Genomic DNA, 15582 nt, shown 5'->3' on the forward strand with positions numbered 1-15582 from the left:
GCCATTTGCGACAACATGGATGGAACTAGAGCGTATCATGCTTAGCGAAATAAGTCAAGCGGAGAAAGACAACTATCATATGATCTCCCTGATATGAGGAAGTGGTGATGCAACATGGGGGCTTAAGTGGGTAGGAGAAGAATAAATGAAAGAAGATGGGATTGGGAGGGAGATAAACCATAAGTGACTCTTAATCTCACAAAACACACTGAGGGTTGCTGGGGGGAGGGGGTTTGGGAGAAGGGGGTGGTATTATGGACATTGGGGAGGGTATGTGTTTTGGTGAGTGCTGTGAAGTGTGTAAGCCTGGTGATTCACAGACCTGTACCCCTGGGGATAAAAATATATGTTTATAAAAAATAAAAAAAAAATTATATTAAAAAAAATGGGCAGTAGATATGAACAGACACTTCTTCAATGAAGACATACAAATGGCTATCAGACTCATGAAAAAATGTTCATCATCACTAGCCCTCAAGGAGATTCAGATTAAAACCACATTGAGATATCACCTTACACCAGTTAGAATGGCCAAACTTAGCAAGGGAGGAAACAACATGTGTTGGAGTGGATGTGGAGAAAGGGGAACCCTCTTCCACTGTTGATGGGGATGCAAGTTGGTGCAGCCTATTTGGAGAGGCTGTGAGGAGATTCCTCAAGAAATTAAAAATAGAGCTTCCTTATGTCCCTGCAATTGTACTCCTGGGTATGTACCCCAAAGATACAGATGTACTGAAAAGAAGGGCCATCTGTACCCCAATGTTTATAGCGGCAATTGCCACAGTTGCCAGACTGTGCAAAAAACCAAGATGCCCTTCAACAGACAAATGGATAAGGAAAATGTGGTCCATATACACTATGGAGTATTATGCCTCCATCAGAAAGGATGAATACCTAACTTTCATAGCAACATGGACGGGACTGGAAGATATTATCCTGAGTGAAATAAGTCAAGCAGAGAGAGTTAGTTATTATATGGTTTCACTTATTTGTGGAGCATAACCAATAGCATGGAGGACATGATGAGTTAGGGAGGAGAAGGGAGTTGGGGGAAATTGGAAGTGGAGGTGAACCATGAGAGACTATGGATTCTGAAAAACAATCTGCGAGGTTTTGAAGGGGTGGGGTGTGAGAGGTCAGGGTACCAGGTGGTGGGTATTATAGAGGGCATGGAATCCATGGAGCACTGGGTGTGGTGCAAAAATAATGAATACTGTTATGCTGAAAATAAATTAAAAATAAATTAAAAATAAGAAAGGAAACAAGAGAGAATGAAGTGTTAATTTTGGAAGATAATTTTTTCTCCAATTTTAGGTATATCTTTTATTTCATTTTGTTTAATTACTGTGTAGTTAACATTCATGTAATATTAGTTTCAAGGTGTAATATATAATGATTCAACAATTCAATATATTAGCTAGTGCTCATCAAGTTAAGTGTACTCTTAATTCCCTTTACCTATTTCATCCTTCTCCTTCAACTTCCCTTCTGGTAATCACCAGTTTCTTCCCTAGAGCTGAGGGTTTCTTTAATGGTATGTCCATTTATCTCCCTGTATTTGCTTTTTTGTTTCTGAAATTCAATATAAGACTTAAAGCATATGGGAATCATTTTTTTTGACTGATTTATTTGAACTAACATTATACTTTATACATCTACCCATGTTTTTACTGTCTTTTATGACTGAATAATATTTCACTGAATATACATACTATTATTTTTTTTAAATTTATAAGCCATTTTATTTATTTTGTGTATGTCATTGACTGATTTTTAAATCTTTTTTATTTAATTTCTTCTCAGTGTTCCAGAATTCATTGTTTAAGCACCACACCCAATGCTCCATGCAATACATGCCTTCCATAATACCCACCACCAGGCTCACACAACCCCTTATCCACCTCTCCTCCAAAACCCTCAGTTTGTTTCACAGAGTCCAAAGTCTCTCATGGTTCATGTCCCCCTCCGATTTCCCCATTTCACTTTTCCTATCTACCTCCCCATGTCCTCCTTGTTATTCTTTATGCTCCACAAATAATTGAAACCATATGATAATTGACTCTCTCTGCTTGACTTATTTCACTCAGCATAATCTCTTCTAGACCCTCCATGTTGATAAAAAGTTTGGGTATTCTTCCTTTCTGATGGAGGCATAACACTCTATAGTATATATGGACCAAATATTCTTTATCCACTCATTTTTTAAATGACATCTTGGTTCTTTCCACAGTTTAGCTGCTGCAGCCACTGCTTCTATGAACATTGGGGTACAGATGACCCTTCTTTTCACTACATCTGTATCCTTGTGATAAATACCAAATCCAGAATACACCAGCTCTCTTTACACCTTAAAGAACTGGAGAATCACCAATGAATTAAAACAACTCCACAAACGGAAGGGACATAATCAAGATTAGAGCAGAGATCAATGATATAGATACTAGAGATAAAGTAGAACACATCAATGAAACTAGATGCTAATTTTTGGAAAGAATCAATAAGATCAATAAGCCATTGGCCAAACTAATCCTAAAGAAAAGGGAGAAGACCCCAATTAACAAAATCATGAATTAAAAGGGAGAGATCATGACTAACACCAAGGAAATAGAAACAATCCTCAGAAATTATCAACAGTTATATGCCAATAAGTCAAGCAACCTAGATGAAATGGATGCATTCTGGGAAACCTATAAATTTTCAAAACTGAATCAGGAAGAAATCAACAATCTGAATAGAGCAATATCTAGTAACAAGATTCAAGCAGTGAGCAAAACACTCCCCAAAAACAAGAGCCCAGGACCTGATGGATTCCTGGGGAATTCTACCAAACATTCAATGCAGAAATAATACCTATTCTCCGGAAGCTGTTTCCAAAAATTGAAGCAAGAAGAAAACTTCCACACTCTTTCTATGAAGCCGGAATTACCCTGAACCCCAAACCAGGCAAAGTCCCCACCAAAAAGGAGAATTTCAGGCCAATATCCCTGATGGATATGGTTGCTAAGATTCTCAACAATATCCTTGCTAATAAGATTCAGCAATACATTAAAAAGATTATCCACCATGACCAGGTGGGATTTATCCATGGGATGCAGGGGTGGTTCAACATTTGCAAATCGATCAGTGTGGTAGAACAAATCAATAAGAGAAGATAGAAGAACCACAAGGCCCTCTCAACTAATGCAGAAAAAAAGCATTTGATAAAATACAGCATCCATTCCTGATTAAAAAGCTTCAACGTATAGGGGTAGAAGGCACATTCCTCAACTTCATAAAATCTATCTATGAAAAATCCACAGCAAATATTGTCCTCAATTGGAAAAAGCTGACAACCTTCCAACTGATATCAGGAACATGACAAGGATGCCCAATCTCACCATTCTTGTTCAGCATAGTATTAGAAGTCCTAGCAAGAGCAATCAGAAAACAAGGAGAAATAAAATGCACTCAAATTGGCAATAAAGAAGTCAAACTCTCTCTCTTCACAGAAGACATGATATTTTATATGGAAAATCCAAAAGACTCCACCCCCAAACTACTAGAACTCATACAGCAATTCAGTAATGTGGCAGGATACAAAGTCAATGTATAGAAATCCATTGCTTTCCCACACATTAACAATGAAAACACAGAAAGGGAAATTAGAGAATCCATTCCATTTACTATAGCACTAGGAACCATAAGATACCTGGGCAAAAACCTAACTAACGTGGTAAAGGATCAGTACTCAAGGAACTACAGAATATTCATGAAAAAAAAAATTGAAGAAGACACAAAAGGATTGAAGACCATTCCATGCTCATGGATGGTTAAAACAAACATTTTTAAAATGTCTATAGTTCTTAGAGCAATCTATACTTTCAATGCCATTCTGATCAAAATCCCACCAGCATTTTTCAAAGTGTTAGAACAAATAATCCTAAAAATTGTATGGAACCGGAGGAGACCCCAAATTGCTAAGGAAATGTTGAAAAAGAAAAACAAAGATGTAGGCATCACGTTGCCTGATTTTAAGCTTTCCTAGAAAGCTCTGATCACCAAGACAGCATGGTGCTAGCAAAAATAGACGAGGGGAACAGAGTAGAGAGCACAGATAAGGACCCTCAACTCTATGGTCATATAATCTTCGACAAAGCTGAAAAAAAATATACAGTGGAAGAAAGACAGTCTCTTCAATAAATGGTGCTGGTTAAATTGGACAGCTATATGTAGAAGGATGAAACTTGACCATTCTCTTACACCATACACAAAGATAAACTCGAAATGGATAAAAGACCTCAACGTGAGACAGGAATCCATCAGAATCCTAGAGGAGAATATAGGCAGTAACCTCTTCGATATCAGCCACAGCAACTTCTTTCAAGATATGTCTCCAAAGGCAAAGGAAACAAAAGCAAACATTAATTTTTGGGACTTCATCAAGATCAAAAGCTTCTTCACAGCAAAGAATACAGTCAGCAAAACAAAGAGGAAACCCATGGAATGGGAGAAGATATTAGCAAATGACACTACAGACAAATGGCTGATATCCAAGATCTATAAAGAACTTCTCAAACTCAACACACACGAAATAAATAATCATGTCAAAAAAAGGTCAGAAGACATGAACAGACACTTCTCCAATGAAAAAATAAAAATGGCTAACCAGACACATGAAAAATTTTCATCATCATTAGCCATCAGGGAGATTCATATCAAAACCACATTGAGATATCACCTTACACCAGTTAAAATGGCCACAATTAACAAGACAGTAAACAATGTGTGTTGGATAGGATGTGCAGAAAGGGGAACCCTCTTACACTATTAGTGGGAATGCATGTTGGTACAGCCACTTTGGAAAACAGTGTGGAGATTACTTAAGAAATTAAAAATAGAGCTTCCCTATGACCCTGCAATTGCACAATACATACTATTTCTTCATTCCCCATTTATTTATCAATGTACTTTAGGTGTCTACCATAATTTATTTCTTATAATTAATTGTGAAATGAACATAAGGGTCCATATTTCCTTCTGAATTAGTAATTTTGCATCCTTTAAGGAAATAAAGAGTACTGCCATTATTGGATTACTCATAATTTATTGAAGAATGTCCATACTATCTCTCACAGTGGCTATTCCAGTTTGCATTCCCATCAGCACTAGCATAAGCACTCCATTTTCTCATTCTCATCAACACTTATTTTGTTTTCTGATTTCCATTTTAGCCATTCTGATAGATATGAGGAGTTACTTCATTGCGGTCCTGATTTGCACTGCTGTGATAATGAGTGATGTTGAACATCTTTTCATATGTCTATTGACCTCCTGGATGTATTCTTTGAAGAAATGTCTCCATGTTTTCTGCCCATTTTAAAAGTCAGTTTATTTGTTTTTTACATATTTGAGATAATTATCCTTTCTTAAATATGATCTTTGCAAATATATCCTCCTATTCAGTAGGTTGCGTTTTCGTTTTGTTGGTTGTTTCCTCTGCTGTGCAGAAACATTTTATTTTTATGTAGTCCCAATAGTTTATTTTTGCTTTTGCTTCTCTTGCCTCAGGAGGCATATCTAGAAAGGTGTTGTTATAGCCAATGACAAAAAAATTACCTTTTTTGCTCTCTTTCAGGTTTTTTCAGTTATCATATTTGGGTACTTCGTACATCTTAAATTAATTTTTAAATTAATTTAATTAAATTAATAAATCAACACGATTTTAATAATATTATTAATCAATAATTTAGTATTATATAAAATAAACAGTAATATAAATATATAATAATTAATTATTATATATTTAATATATTTTATACATTTATGTGTATTATATAATTAATAATTAATGATTGATAAATTAATAATAAATTAAATAGACTAAATTAATTTAAGAAAGTATCTGGTTTCATTCATTGGTGTGTAGCTGTCTAGTTTTTACAGGAACATTTATTCAAGGAACTTCCTTTTCCCTAATGTATATTTTTGCCTACTTCATTGAAGATGAATTGACCATATAATCATGTTTTTATTTCTGGGCTTTTTGTAACATTCTATTGATCTATATGTCTATTTCTTTTGTACCAGTATAATACTGTGATGATTACTTCAACTTTGTAATATTACTTGACATATCCTATTTTGACACCTTCGGCATATCTTTTTCAACATCACTTTGGCTATTCAGGATATTTCATGGTTCCATACAAATATTAGGATAGCTTGTTCTTTTTTATTTTTTTAAGATTTTATTTATTTATTCAACAGACAGAAATCACAAGTAGGCAGAGAAGCAGGCAGAGAGAGAGGAGGAAGCAGGCTCCCTGCAGAGCAGAGAGCCAAATGCGAGGCTCAATCCCATGACCCTGGGATCATGACATGAACCAAAGGCAGAGGCTTTAACCCATCGAGCCACCCAGGCACCCAGTTTGTTTTTTTTAAAAAAAAAAGATTTTTATTTATTTGACACACACAGAGAGAAATCACAAGTAGGCAAAGAGGCAAGCAGAGAAGAGAAAGCAGGTTCCCTGCTGAGCAGAGAGCCCAATGCAGGACTCAATCCCAGTACCCTGAAATCATGACCTGAGCCAAGGCAGAGGCTTAACCCACTGAGCCACCCAGGCTCCCTAGAATGGTTTGTTCTAATACCATGATATACTGTTGGTATATTGATGGTTATTCCATTAAATCTGTAGATTGCTTCAGGTAGTGTGGACATTTTTTTAAAGATTTTATTTATTTATTTGACAGAGGGGGATCACAAGTAGACAGAGAGGCAGGCAGAGAGTGAGAGGAGGAAGCAGGCTCCCTGCTGAGCAGAGAGCCCAATGTGGGACTCGATCCCAGGACCCCGAGATCATGACCTGAGCCGAAGGCAGCGACTTAACCCACTGAGCCACCCAGGTGACCCTAGTGTGGACATTTGAATATCATTTGTTATTTCAATCCATGATCATGGAATGACTCCATTTATTATGCATTCTTCAATTTCCTTTCCCAATGTTTTACAGTTTTCATAGTACAGTTCCTTCACCTCCTTGGTTAAGTTCATTCTTAGGTATCTTATTATTTTGGGGGGCAATTCTGAATGGGATTGCTTGTTTAATTTCTATTTCTGCTACTTCATTGTTAGCATATAGCAATGGTACATATTTCTTTCTGGTATATTTATGTGATGTGACTTCACTGAAGGCAATCATCAGTTCTTTTATTTTTTAAAGTTTTATTTATTTATTTGACACACACATATAGAGAGAATGAGAGATAGTAAGAGTGAGTGCACAAGCAGGGAGAGCTGCAGGCGGAGGGAGAAGCAAGCTCTCCACTGAGCAAGGATCCCAAAGCAGGGCTTGATCCCAGGACCCCAGGATCATTAACTGAGCCAAAGGCAGAAGGCAGATGCTTAACTGACTGAGCCACCCAGGTGTCCCTCAATTATCAGTTCTATTTTTTGGGGATGGGGGTAGAGGCTTTAGGGTTTTCTACATATAATTTCATGTTATCTGCCAATAGTGAATGTTTTACTTATTTACAAATTTGGATGCTTTTTACTCTTTTTTCTTGCCTGGTTGCTGCGGCTAGGACTTCAAGTATTATACTGAATAAAAGTGTTGAGAGTGGACATCTTTGTCTTGTTTCTGAACTGAGGGGAAAAGCTCTCTTTTTCAGCACTGAGAACAATGTTAGTGGTAGGTTTTCATATATGGTCTTTATTATGTTGAGATCTGGATGTTACCTGTAAACCTAGTTTGTTGAGAGTTTTTATCATGAGTAGATTCTGTACATTAGTGAGTGCTTTATCTGCATCTAATGAGATAATTGTATTATGCTTGTCCTTTCTCTTATTGATGTTATGTATTATGTTGACTGATTTACAATTATTGAATCATAATGCATCCCAGGAATAAATCCCACATGATTATGCTGAATACTTGTGATATTTTGTTGAGGATTTTTACATCTATACTCATCAGCTATACTAGCTTATGGTTTTCATTTGTAGTGTTTTTATTTGGTTTTGATATGCAGATCGTGCTGGTATCATAGAATGGATTTGGATATTTTTCCTTTCTCTTCTGTTTTTTTGGATTATTTTGAGAAGAATAGATATTATATCTTCTTTAAATGTTTGGTAGATTTAATCTGTGTACCTGACTACCTCTGGTCTTTTATTTTTTGGAATATTTTTTCTTTAATTATTGATTCAGTTTTATTGCTGGTAATCAGCTGGCCAACTTTGCTATCTTTCCTGATTGAGTTGTGAGAGTTTATAGACTTCTAGGAATTGATCCATTTCTTCTAGGTTGATATACAACTTTTCATAATATTACCTTACAATGCTTGGCATTCCTGTTGTGTATGTTTTCATTTCTCCTCTTTCAGTTCAGAGAGAGTCTCCTGCCTCTCTCTTTCTCTTTCTCTCTTCTTTGTTTCATGAGTAAGTTAGAGGTTTATCAGTTTTATTGATTTTTTCAAAGAATATGCTCCTGGTTTCAATGACATGTTCTACTGATGTATGTTTGTGTTTCTATTTCACTTATTTTTTCCCTCTAGTCCTTACTGGTTTTGGGATTTGCTTTTCCTTCTTTTTCTATCCCATTTATACCCAGGGTTAGGGTTTTTTTGTGGGGAGGGGATTTTTCTTCTTAGTGGCTGCCTGGATTGCTATAAGCTTTCCTCTTGGAAGTGTTTTCAGTGCATCTCAATGATTTTGGACAATTCTGTTTTTTTTTCTTTTTTTTTTTAATTTTTTATTTTTTATAAACATATATTTTTATCCCCAGGGGTACAGGTCTGTGAATCACCAGGTTTACACACTTCACAGCACTCACCAAATCACATACCCTCCCCAATGTCCATAATCCCACCCCCTTCTCCCAAACCCCCTCCCCCCGGCAACCCTCAGTTTGTTTTGTGAGATTAAGAGTCACTTATGGTTTGTCTCCCTCCCAATCCCATCTTGTTTCATTTATTCTTCTTCCACCCACTTAAGCCTCCATGTTGCATCACCACTTCCTCATATCAGGGAGATCATATGATAGTTGTCTTTCTCTGCTTGACTTATTTCGCTAAGCATGATACGCTCTAGTTCCATCCATGTTGTCGCAAATGGCAAGATTTCATTTCTTTTGATGGCTGCATAGTATTCCATTGTGTATATATACCACATCTTCTTGATCCATTCATCTGTTGATGGACATCTAGGTTCTTTCCATAGTTTGGCTATTGTGGACATTGCTGCTATAAACATTCGGGTGCATGTGCCCCTTTGGATCACATTTGTATCTTTAGGGTAAATACCCAATAGTGCAATTGCTGGGTCATAGGGCAGTTCTATTTTCAACATTTTGAGGAACCTCCATGCTGTTTTCCAGAGTGGCTGCACCAGCTTGCATTCCCACCAACAGTGTAGGAGGGTTCCCCTTTCTCCGCATCCTCGCCAGCATCTGTCATTTCCTGACTTGTTGATTTTAGCCATTCTGACTGGTGTGAGGTGATATCTCATTGTGGTTTTGATTTGTATTTCCCTGATGCCGAGTGATATGGAGCACTTTTTCATGTGTCTGTTCGCCATCTGGATGTCTTCTTTGCAGAAATGTCTGTTCATGTCTTCTGCCCATTTCTTGATTGGATTATTTGTTCTTTGGGTGTTGAGTTTGCTAAGTTCTTTATAGATTCTGGACACTAGTCCTTTATCTGATATGTCGTTTGCAAATATCTTCTCCCATTCTGTCAGTTGTCTTTTGATTTTGTTAACTGTTTCCTTTGCTGTGCAAAAGCTTTTGATCTTGGTGAAATCCCAGTAGTTCATTTTTTCCCTTGCTTCCCTTGCCTTTTGCGTTGTTCCTAGGAAGATGTTGCTGTGGCAGAGGTCGAAGAGGTTGCTGCCTGTGTTCTCCTCAAGGATTTTGATGGATTCCTTTCGTACATTGAGGTCCTTCATCCATTTTGAGTCTATTTTTGTGTGTGGTGTAAGGAAATGGTCCAATTTCATTTTTCTGCATGTGGCTGTACAACACATCAATAAAAGAAAGAACAAGAACCATATGATACTCTCAATAGATGCTGAAAAAGCATTTGACAAAGTACAACATCCCTTCCTGATCAAAACTCTTCAAAGTGTAGGGATAGAGGGCACATACCTCAATATCATCAAAGCCATCTATGAAAAACCCACCGCAAATATCATTCTCAATGGAGAAAAACTGAAAGCTTTTCCGCTAAGGTCAGGAACACGGCAGGGATGTCCATTATCACCACTGCTATTCAACATCGTACTAGAGGTCCTAGCCTCAGCAATCAGACAACAAAAGGAAATTAAAGGCATCCAAATCGGCAAAGAAGAAGTCAAATTATCACTCTTCGCAGATGATATGGACAATTCTGTTTTTGTTTTCATGCGTCTCTACAAACTTTCAGATTTCTTCTTTGATTTCTTGGTTAATTCAGTCACTGGCGGAGTAACATCTTATTTAATTTGCATGTATTTGTGTTCTTTCCAGATTTCTTCCTATGTTTGATTTCTAGATTCATATTGTGGTCAGAAAAGATTCATGGTAAGACTTCAATCATTTCTAGTTTATTGAGATTTGCTTGTGGCCTACTATGTGGTCTTTTCTAGAAAATGTTATGTGTGCAATTGAAAAGAATGTGTATTCTGCTCTTTTAGGATAATGTTTTCTGAATATATTTGTTAATTCCATCTGGTCCAGTTTGTCATTGGAAATCACTAATTCTTTGGTGTTCTGTGTGCGTGATCTGTCTATTGATGTAAGTGGGATAATAAAGTCCTGTACTATTTTTGTGTTAGTATCAGTTAGATAGTTTATGTTTGTTATTGACTCTATTATATATTTGAGGGCTCCCATGTTGGGTGCACAAATTGTTAAATCTTCTTGGATTGTCTTTTTTTTTTATTATATTGTGTCCTTCTTTGTATACTGTTATGGTCTTTGTTTTAAAGTCTATTGTATCTGATATAAGTATTGCGATCTCACATTCTGTACAAATCAATTTGCGTGATAAATATTTATCCATCAGTTCACTTTCAATCTGCAGATGTTTATAGTTCTGAAATTAAATGCATTATATTATCCACTCTGTCATGCTATGCGTTTTGATTTGCTTTTAGACCATCTACATTTAGAATAATTATTTATTGCCTTTTTGTTACTTGTGTTTTGGTTGTTTTTGTAGTTTTCTGTTCTTTTCTTTCCTTGCTCTCCTCTCATGAGTAGTTTGTTTCTTTGGTGATATACTTGGATTCCTTTCTCTCTCTCTTTTTTTAATTTTTTGGGTATTAATTACAGATTTCTGATTTGTGGTTACCATGATATTTGTATACAACATCTTCTGCATATTGCAGTCCATATAAAATTGATTGTTGTTTTTCTTTGAATTCATTCTTACTCTTCACCCTCTACCTTTAAGGTATATGGTATCATGTTTTACATGCTTTTATTTTGTGAGATCCTTGTCTGTTTTCTACAGATGTACTCATTTTTACTTTTTATCAGTAATTTGAATTACTTCCTGAATTTATAACTTTTAGTTATAATCTTTCCTTTCCCCTCAAAAATTCCCCATTAATGTTTCTTGTAGGGCTCATTTAGTGGTCATTAATTCCTTTAACTTTTGTTCTTCTGGGACACAATCTTTCCAATTCTGAAATATTGTACTGTTGGATGGAGTATTCTGGGTTGCTAATGATTTGGTTTGGGTATTTGCTATGCCCTTTGAGAATAACATCCCATTCCTTTCTGTCCTTCAAAGTTACTGCTAAAAATTCACTGATGGCCTTATAGGGTTTCTTTTCTCTGTAACTGCTTGTATGCAGGCTCCCTACTGAGCAGAGAGCCCTATGCAGGGCTCTATCCCAGGACCCTGGGATCATGATGTGAGCCAAAGGCAGAAACTTAACCTTACCAGTGAGATACTCAGGGGCCCCATCTACTGCAATTTTTTAAATTATTTTCTCTTACCTTCTGAGTTTACTTTACCCTATCCTCCAGGTAGCTGATATATTAATTTGCTTCTTCTAGTCTGGTATCTATTCAATTGAGTGTATTTTCAATATCATTTATTCTGTTCTTCATCTCTTATTTGTTCATTTTATGTCTTTGTTGATGATCCCACGATGTCTTCCACTCTTTTCTCACCTCAGTGAGTATCATTATAAGTATTACTTTAAGAACTCCATTATGTATACCATTTATCTCCTTTTCACTTATGTGTCTTGCTGTCATTTGTCTTGTTCTTTCATGTGGGCTAGCTTCTTCTGTCTCATTTTGTCTGTTATCATTCGCTTCTCTGTGTTAGTAAAGTCAGCTCTATCTTCCTTTGAAAGTAGTGACCTTATGAAGAAAAGATTCCATAGCCCCTGCAATGTAGTATTTACCATGACCTGGTGGATCCTGACACCTGAGAGGTGACTCCAGTGTGTGATGTGCACTTCTGTTGTGGCTGATTCACTTTTCTTTTTTTCTCTCTTTCTTTCTCTCTTTCTCTTTCTTTCTTTCTTTCTTTCTTTCTTTCTTTCTTTCTTTCTTTCTTTCTTTCTTTCTTTCTTTCTTCTTCTTTTATCCAGTCATCTGCAGTGACTCATTTTGACTGTTATTGGCAGTGTTTGGTCTTTGGTGTTAATGAACCATTCTGTGTCTACCTTGCATTGGGTTTGAGTCAGACTAGGCCTTGGCCAAAGATGCAATAGAATCAATCTTCATGATGCTTTCCCATGTTGTTCTTTGAGGAGTTTTAATTGGTGTGTGACCTGCAATTATTCATTCCAGCCTTCTGCCCCCAGCTCACTGCTGGAGCGGTACACTGACTGGTATGCTTGCTTATCCTTTCCTTTCCCCAGTGCAAGAGTCACTTTGGGGTGGGATGGCTGCTCTCAGTGTTTCCTGCACACTGCTACGCTTGTGGTCCCAGTCTGGAAGAGCTCTGGCCAAAAGCTTATTGGAGGGGACATATCCACAATATGTATTTGGGAAAAGCACCCAGTGTTAACACGGTTTGTGCTGTGGTTCTCTATGAGAGTGGATCTGTAGTGCTGAGACTGAGCCAAACCTGGCTGGAGAGGGTGGACCCATGCAGTGTCAGAGGTAGGGGTATGTGTGGTTTTAGCAAGGTTTCTGCTGCCCTTTTTAGGGTAGAATACCTTCAGTGCTGGGACTGGCCATGCCTGGCTGGAGGTGACAGACCCACTGAATCATGGGGGGTTGTGTAAAGATGCATATTAGCAAGTAACATAGTGAATGTTGGCATTCTGCTGGTTCCCACAGGCAACTGTGTGTTTTGGATAAGTGTTCGGGAAGGATAATACCCCAAAGCTTTATTGTTCCTGGAAGCATCTGCCCTAGATTCCTGCTTCTCCAGCATATGTTCTGAGATAAGTAAAAATGAATCTCACTCCCCTATGCCTGTGGTGTTTTTCAAACCATTGTTTCTGTGCTGTCTCTGTGTTCTTTTTACTGTGCTCTTTATTTAATCGCAGTAACACATTTTTTTTCACCCTCCTGACTCTCCCACTGATTTGTAAAATTTATGTTTTAAGTCCCATTGGCTATTAGAACTCACAAGATTTGTCCATTATGGTTTTAAAAGCCAAATGTAATAGATATTTATTTTCCCTATTCAAGGTCCCCAATGCGATAGTCTGTTTTTCTCTTTTTTGCATATATGTGGGTTCTTTCCTCAAGTGGGTGAATTTGAAAATTTCTGCATTCAAAGTGGAACACTGGAAAATTATAGTGAGAAGTCAGTCCATGGAGGTTTTGAGACTCTTGGCTTGCTCATTAGTATTTATCTCCTTTCCTGGGAGATTATTAGAATTCACAAACAGACTATGATTTCAGGCTTGGCCATGAAGTTTGGTTTGGACAATAAAGTGGGAGCAAAGGTCAATGATGGGCAAATAATCAGTGCATTGACCAAATCCTCTTCTCTCTGCTGTATCAACTGAGAAGGTCCATGTAGGTGTCATTTAGTCAGAATAAGGATGAAATTCCATTGGAAACAAAGCCCTAAGATGGTTCATAATAGATATGTCCTATAAAACGAAAATAATCCTGGGGAACCTGGCTGACTTAGTTGTTAGGTGTCTGCCTTCAGCTCTGTTCATGATTGCCGGGTTCTGGGATCCAGCATTGCATTGGACTCCCTGCTTCACAGGAGGTCTGCTTCTCTCCCGCCCCACTCCCTCTGCTTATATTCCCTCTCTTGCTGTGTCTCTTTGTTAAATAAATATTTTTTTTTTAAAGAAAAATAATCTTTATGGCATAATGTCATTGAGAATTATAGGTTGTTATATCAACACCAAATAGTTTATCTGACTAATACTTTCATTTGTCAACACACACACACACACACAAATTGTCAACGGGGTGTATAGAACTTCTATTGTTTTTATTTTATTTATTTTTTTATTTATTTTCGGCATAACAGTATTCATTATTTTTTCACAACACCCAATGCTACATACAATCCGTGCCCTCTAAAATACCACCCACCTGGTACCCCAACCTCCCCCCCAACAGCCGTTTTTTAGAGTCCATAGTCTCTCATGGTTCACTTCCCCTTCCAATTTCCCCCAACTCCCTTCTCCTCTCTAACTCCCCATTTCCTCCATGCTATTTGTTATGCTCCACAAATAAGTGGAGCATAAATGACTCTCTCTGCTTGACTTATTTCACTCAGCATAATCTCTTCCAGTCCCGTCCATGTTGCTATAAAAGTTGGGTATTAATCCTTTCTGATGGAGGCATAATACTTCATAGTGTATATGGACCACATTTTCATTATCCATTTGTCCGTTGTAGGGCATCTTGGTTCTTTCCACAGTTTGGCAATGTGGCCATTGCTGCTATAAACATTGGGGTACATATGGTCCTTCTTTTCACGACATCTGTATCTTTGGGGTAAATACACAGTAATGCAGTGGCAGGGTCATAGAGAAGCTCTATTTTTAAATTCTTGAGGAATCTCCACAGTGTTCTCCAAAGTGGCCGCACCAACTTGCATTCCCAACAACAGTATATGAGGGTTCCCTTTTCTTCACATCTGATCCAACACATGTTGTTTCCTGTCTTGCTAATTTTGGACATTTTAACTGGTGTAGGGTGGTATCTCAATGTGGTTTTAATTTGCATCTTTCTGATGGTTAGTGATGATGAACCTTTTTTCATGTGTCTGATAGCCATTTGTATGTCATCATTAGAGAAGTGTCTGTTCATACCTTCTGCCCATTTTTAAAATATGATTGTCTGTTTTGTGTGTGTTGAGTTTGAGGAGTCCATATAGATCCTGGTTATCAACCTTTTGTCTCTACTGTCATTTGTAAATATCTTCTCCCATTCCATGGGTTGCCTCTATGTTTTGTTGACCGTTTCCTTTGCTGTGCAGAAGCTTTGGATCTTGAGGAAGTCCCAAAAGTTCATTTTTGCTTTTCTTTCCTTTGCCTTTGGAGACATATCTTGAAAGAAGTTGCTGTGGTTGATATCGAAGAGGTTACTGACTACATTCTCCTCTATGATTCTCATGGATTCCTACCTCAAGTTTAGGTCTTTTATCCATTTCGAGTTTATCTTTGTGTATGGTGTAAGG

The sequence above is a fragment of the Mustela putorius genome, unplaced genomic scaffold (genome assembly GCF_011764305.1).
Source record: "Mustela putorius furo isolate JIRA1106 unplaced genomic scaffold, ASM1176430v1.1 tig00003914_pilon_pilon_pilon, whole genome shotgun sequence".
In the NCBI taxonomy this organism is placed as follows: domain Eukaryota; kingdom Metazoa; phylum Chordata; class Mammalia; order Carnivora; family Mustelidae; genus Mustela; species Mustela putorius.